Raw genomic sequence first — 7938 nt, forward strand, 5'->3', positions numbered from 1 at the left:
TACAAGTTTTTATAGCCTTAGCTAAATGACAGCAGTTTTTCCAATGGTTTACAGCTTCAGTCTTGAACTATTGGCCCTCCATTCCCTTCACTTATACAAGTGTCTCACTCTCTAGTCCTGCAAAAAACATATTTATTTAATCCCTTATCAGCGAGAGGCTAGGTTACACATGGACGCTGCGTTCCCTGTAAAAGCAGAACACAACACTATGGAAAGTATAAGTATTGCAGCTCCTAATTGTGCGTTGCGTGCCATATAGTGAAGCACATGAAAAGCATGCTTCTTCACGAGCCATTATGCGACACAAATGGTGCCCAAACCAACTAAGACAGGAACTTTCCCGTGCGGTAAATGCAATTTTTGTCGATACATTCTGCCAGGTGAAAGTGTTTCTCTACCTAATGGCGAAACATATTCACCCAAGTTTCGTGCAACCTGCCAAACAATTGGCATTATCTATTTAATGAAATGCAATTGCGGTGCCTACTATGTAGGTAAAACTAAACGCAATTTCTTTTGCAGAATGAGAGACCATGTCTTAGCTGTAAAGAAAAAACTTATGGAAACACCCATCAGCCGCCATATAGGCTTGTTCCACAACCACAACCAGGCAATGTTAGGCTTCTTTGCTTTGGCACATATTCCTCTCAATGAGAGAGGAGGCGTTGCTGACAAACGACTGCTACAAACGGAAGCACGCTGGATATATACACTCAATGCTACTCAGCACCCAGGGTTAAATGAGAATATAAGCTATAAACCCTTCCTTTAACTTAGTGACCACAAGTCGGATATGCCGGGGTAACTACATCGTTAATTTGAAGCTTTTCCATCCAAGCTGTTTTTCCACTTCTTATGGGTAGGCTTTACCAAATGGTTATCAGCCCTAATCCATCATGGCCTACCAAGCAGTCTTGCCCTAGTCCCTTGAGCACTAATATTTCCTGTTGATAGAGGGAGGTGGTGCAATGGGTGCCGCGAACTGTGTTTTTACACTTATACGGGCCCCATTTTTGCGTTATTCCACCACCCGACAATTGGGAGTTTAGAACTTTATTGTGCAGTTTATATGACTGCAGGTATGCAACAACACTTTAAATTAACCTGATTTGTTCTTGAATACCATCTTTTTCGGTTATATAGAAGAACATACTCTGATGTGACAATATAAATGTCAAATGTTACTGTAATGGATTTCGAGTGGTTTCGTGCTGTGACCTGTGGACTTTTCCTACGTGTTTTTGTTCTTTCTGGGTCTATTGGGGGCCTTTCCCCTACATATACAACTTTATATTTTTTATTTATTTTTTATTATTATTTTTTATCATCATTATTTTCATGTTTATTATTATTATCATTTTCATTCATCTTTTCATTTTCTCAGTAGCATCATTATTTATTATATCAAATTTTTTTCATTTTTTTCATTTTTTCATTTTCCACTCATCATTTATTATTACTAATTTCTTGTTTTTTCTTGTTTTTTCCTTTTATAATTTATATTATATTTTATTTAATATTCTTTATTTATTTTTTTGACTTATTAATTATTATTTTTTATTATTATATTTATTTTTGTCGTTTTCTCTCTCTTCCCCTTTTCCCATATCTATCTTTATTTCTTCACTTATTTGCCTGACATGGATCCAAACTTGCTTTGCATGCTCTCCTACCATCAGCATTGATCCCCTGCACTTCAGCAGACTGCCTGTATTATCGGACATCTATCAGTCCGTTTCAAGCTGCAAGCCACTTTGGGCGCTAGGGGGCGCGCACCAGTTCAGCGTCGCTGAGCTGAACTCAAGCGGAGGCTTGAGTGTCAGTGCGTGTCCGCTTCTTCACGGCACCCATAGGGTAGGCACTGATGCGTCATATCTGACGCTGGTGTATTTCCCCAGGAGTTTCCTCTTCTCCGCGCCGGCGCGCTTGATTCAGCATCTCCTAGAGGGATGCCCTTCTGCGCAGACGCGGTCCCTGTGGCTCCCATGGGTAATCCCCATGACATCTGCCGTGACAACCACGCCCATTTTAGAGTGAGGAGCTGCCCCCTATTCAGCTGTATATCATCTCACTCTGATTGAGGGCAGCATATTAGTGAGCCGCACAGCTGATCCATCAGCGTGAGCTCTGCCAGAGGAATCATTCCTCGGTATACTGAGGCAACAGCAGGTCATAGGTATTCTCTCATCTACCATCTTCTTATCTTTATTTTATGTTATATTTCTTTTTTCTTCAAGTTTAATTCAGTGTCCACAATAATCTGGATGTGATACTTTGTTGTCACTTGCAGACTTTGTGAAAATATATTATATTTTATTCATTTATTTGTCAACACTGAGGAAATACTTTCTCCTGGATTGACTTTTTTCTTTGATTTTTTACTATTCAGCATTTGGATTAAACAGATTTCTTGGGCAATTTATCTGCCTAATTTCCGGCAGTTACTATTGCAACTCTAATCAGGTAATACTATTACCATTATTCGTTTAAATCAGACAAGTATTTATTTTCACTTTCTCCATGCTTTACCTTTACTACTCTGATAGGTGTAACAATTATAATGTTTAATTACTACACAAAAAATGCTACATTCCTTTAGTAACTTAGATTCTTTTAATATTCTGCAGCCTATATAGACGCTTATACTTATATTAACATTATCTTTATTACCGCTGTTATTTGCGGTCTTAATAATTAACTTTCAAACGAATCTGTCATTATATAATCTTATGACATATTGTATATAGTTTCATAGTGAATGACTTCCTATTTTGTGCTGTACAGTACTGACAGAAATCTCTTGGGATGATCCATATCAATCTCTTTTGAGACTACCTCATCATCAATCTTCCCATTATTCCTATCATTATTTGAACCAGGTAATAATCATTAATTCTTTTACACATATCTTTCTATAGATGTCTGTTCATCACAATTTCTCTCTTTTCCTGATCATATTTCTTTCTTTTCTTTTTTTATTTGTTAATTTTTTAATATCTTTATTCTGTACCCACAGTACCTGCTTGCCTTCGGCTCCTCTTCCTCTATAGGCTTGCATCCAGGCTCTGTGCGGTGCATGGTGATCCTACCCGCATGCATAAGAGGATTATTTCCTCTTTTTCCCATCCCTCCTTCCTTCCATCTGGGATTTTCCATCTGGGATTTTGAGCCAATCACGGCTAACTATTCAGGTTTTTCAGTCCATTTTTTCAGGTAAATATTTCTGTCAAAGTCCACAGCTATCACAGACACTCCATTAACTCGACTTTCGTCTACTTAAACAAAATACATTGTTTTTTATGTCGTATAATAAATTATGATTATATTAACATCTTATGGTCAATCAGACACGTTTGTATGTACTGATACAATAAATCTATGTGACTATTTGTATATATTATTACATATCTTTTTCCGTTCATTGATATACTCTTTGTTTGCTCAGACTACTGCCCCCCATTGGTTCCTGACGAAGCCCCCTTGGGCGAAACTAGTAGTACCGTTACATGCGGGATGAAATGAAGATCACCTGCATCTTTATGCACTTGAAGTATCATTTTATTTGTTAGTCTGGAATTTGTCTAGTATGCACTCTATAGTATTCAATGTATATCTTTTTTCTATGTCTTTTTACAAAGAAAATCTTTTTATAAAATAAACCTTTTTGATATCTATATTGGTGTTGTGGCTCTCATGATTGAGGTTTGACCAGGCCCACATATTTCCATACAATATTACTGTTCATGCTTTAACAAGAGTCCCCATATTTTTCCTGTATAAGGAAACCCCTATAAATCTTCTTTCTTAGAGGGACTTGAAAGCTGACAGTCAATCTCTTTTGTAATTAATGTTTATGCTCTGTCAATCCACTTATATTTCATGCTTCTTCACGGTCACTTAACGTGTTCATTTTGCGGTTACGTGAGGCACTGCATGCATTGGTCTTTATTCTTACAGTAGAGAAGTCATTAACCACTTCCATACAGGGCACGTATACACCTTCCCGCCCAAGCCAATTTTCAGCTTTCAGCACTGTCGCTCTTTGAATGGCAATTGCGCGGTCATGCTACACTGTACCCAAACAAAACTGGCGTCCTTTTTTCCCCACAAATAGAGCTTTCTTTTGGTGGTATTTGATCACCTCTGCGATTTTTTTTTTTTGTGCGCAACAACTAAAAAAAGACTGAAAATTTTGAAAAAAAATATGTTTTTATTTTTTTCTGTAATTTTTTTTGTAAATAAGTATGTTTTCTTTCAATTACGGGCACTGATATGGCGGCACTGATGGGCACCGATGAGATGGCACTGATGGACATCGATGAGGTAGTACTGACGGGCACAGATGAGGTGGCACTGATTGGCGGCGCTTGTATGCGGCACTGATGGGCACACATAGGCGGCACTGATGGGCACACATAGGCGGCACTGATGGGCATACATAGGCGGCACTGATGGGCACACATAGGCGGCACTGATGGGCACTCATGGGCGGCACTGATGGGCGGCACTGGGCACTCATAGGCGGCACAGATGGGCACTTATGGGTGGCACTGATGGCTACTTATGGGTGGCACAGATGGGCACTGATAGGTGGGCACTGGGCAAGGATGGGCACTGTGGGGTGGCACTGATGGACACTGTAGGGTGGCACTGATGGACAATGTGGGGTGGCACTGATGGACACTGGGGCGGCACTGATTTAGCTATGTTCCCAGTCAGTGCCCATTTGTGGGCACTGATTGGCATCTTTTTTTTTTTGTAATGCTTTTTTTTTTTTTTTTTTTTTTTTTAGATTTTTTTTTTTTTGCCCACCCTGGTGGTCCAGGGTGGGCTTCCCTGGTGGTCCATGTGGCGATCCGAGGGGGGGCTGCGCTGATAAACAATCAGCGCGAGCCCCCCCCCTGTCAGGAGAGCCGCAGATCGGCTCTCCTCTACTCGCGTCTGTCAGACGCGAGTGAGGAAGAGCCGACAACGGCTTTTCCTGTTTACATCGTGAACAGCCGTGATTCGACACGGCTGATCACGTGGTAAAGAGTCTCCGTGAGAGACTCTTTACCGAGATCGGTGTTGCGGGGTGTCAGACTGACACCCCGCAACAACGATCGCCGCGATGCGCGCCCCCGGGGGCGCGCAGCGGCTCAGAATCCTGAGGACGTCATATGACGTCCGGTCAGGGATCAGACAACCACTTTGCCGCCGTCAATATGTCATTGGCGGGCGGCAAGTGGTTAATATAACTTTTTGTGAATTGGGACATTTAAACTTGCTTTTTTTTTTTTTAATTCCAATCTAAATTTAGTAGGAGTCGGAGTCGGTGCATTGTTTGCCGACTCCGACTCCAGGTACCCAAAATTTCCCCCGACTCCAACTCCTCGACTCCGACTCCACAGCCCTGATCAGACCACTGCAAATATACGAAGACCTGGCCGTCCCTCTAAACTTTCAGCTCATACAAGGAGAAGACTGATCAGAGATGCAGCAAAGAGGCCCATGATGAACTGCAGAGATCTACAGCGGAGGTGGGAGACTCTGTCCATAGGACAACAATCAGTCGTATACTGCACAAATCTGGCCTTTATGGAAGAGTGGCAAGAAGAAAAGCCATTTCTTAACCACTTAAGGACCGGACCATATGCTGCTAAAATGACCCAAGGGGTTTTTACAATTCGGCACTGCGTCGCTTTAACAGACAATTTGTGCGTTCGTGCGACGTGGCTCCCAAACAAAATTTGCGTCCTTTTCTTCCCACAATAGAGCTTTCTATTGGTGGTATTTGATCGCCTCTGCGATTTTTTATTTTTTGCGATATATACAAAAATAGAGCTACATTTTTACTTTTTGGTTATAGGAAAAATCAATAAACTAAATTGTTAGTAAAAATATTTAGGCCAAAATGTATTCAGCCACATGTCTTTAGTAAAAAAAAAAAAAAAAAAAATCGCAATAAAAAAAATATCTACCTAGCGGGAACAGCGACACTAATACAGCGATCAGAAAAATGATCGCTTAGTGACACTGGCAATAGGGAGTGAAAGGGTTAACTAGGGCGGTGATCAAGGGGTTAAAACTTTATTAGGGGGGGTACGGGGGCTACCCTGGACCTAACACTAACTGCCTGTCACACGGACACTAAATGCAGTGATCAGTACATATATGATAACTGCATTCAGTGACACTGTGACGGGGGTGGGGGAGGGGGTGATCGCAAGGGGTTAATGTGCCTGTGTGTACTGGTGTCAGTGTAGTGTTGTGCAGACTCACTGTGTGATGATGTGATCTCTCCTCAGCAGCGGTTGAAAATACCGCCGAGAGGAGAGATCACATCACTTCCTCCTCCTGTGTTTACACAGGAGGAGCGCGCAGATTGGCTGAGAGCGATCCGGAGGGGGCGGACAAAAATAAACAGCCGCCCGCTCATCCCGGACAGCCACGGGGACCGCCGCAGGTACCGGGGGGGGTCCCGATCGGACCCCCGACCCACGTCTAGGCAGGGACGTACAGGTATGCCAATGTGCCTGTACGTGCCATTCTGCCGACGTATATGTACATGCGGCGGTCCAGAAGTGGTTAAAGATATCCATAAAAAGTGTCGTTTAAAGTTTGCCACAAGCCACCTGGGAGACACACCAAACAAAACAAAATGCAAAACGTTATGTTTGGCGTAAAAAGCAACACAGCCCATCACCCTGAACACACCATCCCCACTGTGAAACATGGTGGTGGCAGCATCATGGTTTGGGCCTGCTTTTCTTCAGCAGGGACAGGGAAGATGGTTAAAATTGATGGGAAGATGGATGGAGCCAAATACAGGACCATTCTGGAAGAAAACCTGATGGAGTCTGCAAAAGACCTGAGACTGGGACGGAGATTTGTCTTCCAACAAGACAATGATCCAAAACATAAAGCAAAATCTACAATGGAATGGTTCACAAATAAACATATCAGGTGTTAGAATGGCCAAGTCAAAGTCCAGACTATGGAATCTATGGAAAGAACTGAAAACTGCTATTCACAAACGCTCTCCATCCAACCTCACTGAGCTCGAGCGGTTTTGCAAGGAGGAATGGGCAAAAATTTCAGTTTCTCGATGTGCAAAACTGATAGAGACATACCCCAAGCGACTTACAGCTGTAATCGCAGCAAAAGGTGTCGCTACAAAGTATTAACTTAAGGGGGCTGAATAATTTCACGCCCAATTTTTCAGTTTTTTATTTGTTAAAAAAAGTTTGAAATATTCAATAAATGTTGTTCCACTTCATGATTGTGTCCCACTTGTTGTTGTTTCTTCCAAAAAAATTACAGTTTTATATCTTTATGTTTGAGGCCTGAAATGTGGCAAAAGGTCGCAAAGTTCAAGGGGGCCGAATACTTTCGCAAGGCACGGTGTGTGTATAATATATATTATATTTTATTATATATATATATATCCTAACCCTGCTTTAAACTTCCCCACAACTTTATCCTTGACTTGTATGGCGTGTTCCTTGGCCTTCATGATGCCAAGGTTCTCTAACATACCTCTGAGGCCGAGTTCACACTGGTACGACACAAAAATCATATTACTTTGGATCAGACTTTGCCCTGCGACTTGAAGTCCGACATGCGTCTGACTTCAGTGAACAGGGATACAACTTTGATCCGACAATACCATTGTGTCTGGTATGAATCTTTGGGGGGGGGGGGGGCGACGACTCCAAGAGCATACCAAGCCCTTTGATCTGGACTTTAAGGGGAACCCCCTACGCTGAAAAAGCGTCTGGACCCAGAGGAAAATGGACTAAGTTTCCAAACACAAACTGAATTTTCACTTTTATCATTGTGTAACTATCTCACTAGCAGCTCCTGCCAGCGCTCCGTTCCCCCCCTCCTTACTGCATTAATTTTAGGCATCTATAGGACAACTTAAATGAGAATGTAAAAAAAAAAAACTTAGGTGAT

General features: G+C 41.9%; 1 long non-coding RNA gene across 1 annotated transcript; it reads left to right on the plus strand.

The window, feature by feature from the left end:
• The first annotated feature begins 2382 nt into the window (after positions 1 to 2382).
• On the plus strand, positions 2383 to 3602 carry LOC120928649. Its single transcript, XR_005747281.1, has 4 exons — positions 2383 to 2463; positions 2785 to 2879; positions 3017 to 3213; positions 3446 to 3602. It is a non-coding gene; the product is annotated as an uncharacterized LOC120928649 (long non-coding RNA).
• The last annotated feature ends 4336 nt before the right edge of the window (positions 3603 to 7938 follow it).

The sequence above is a fragment of the Rana temporaria genome, chromosome 2 (genome assembly GCF_905171775.1).
Source record: "Rana temporaria chromosome 2, aRanTem1.1, whole genome shotgun sequence".
NCBI lineage: Eukaryota > Metazoa > Chordata > Amphibia > Anura > Ranidae > Rana > Rana temporaria.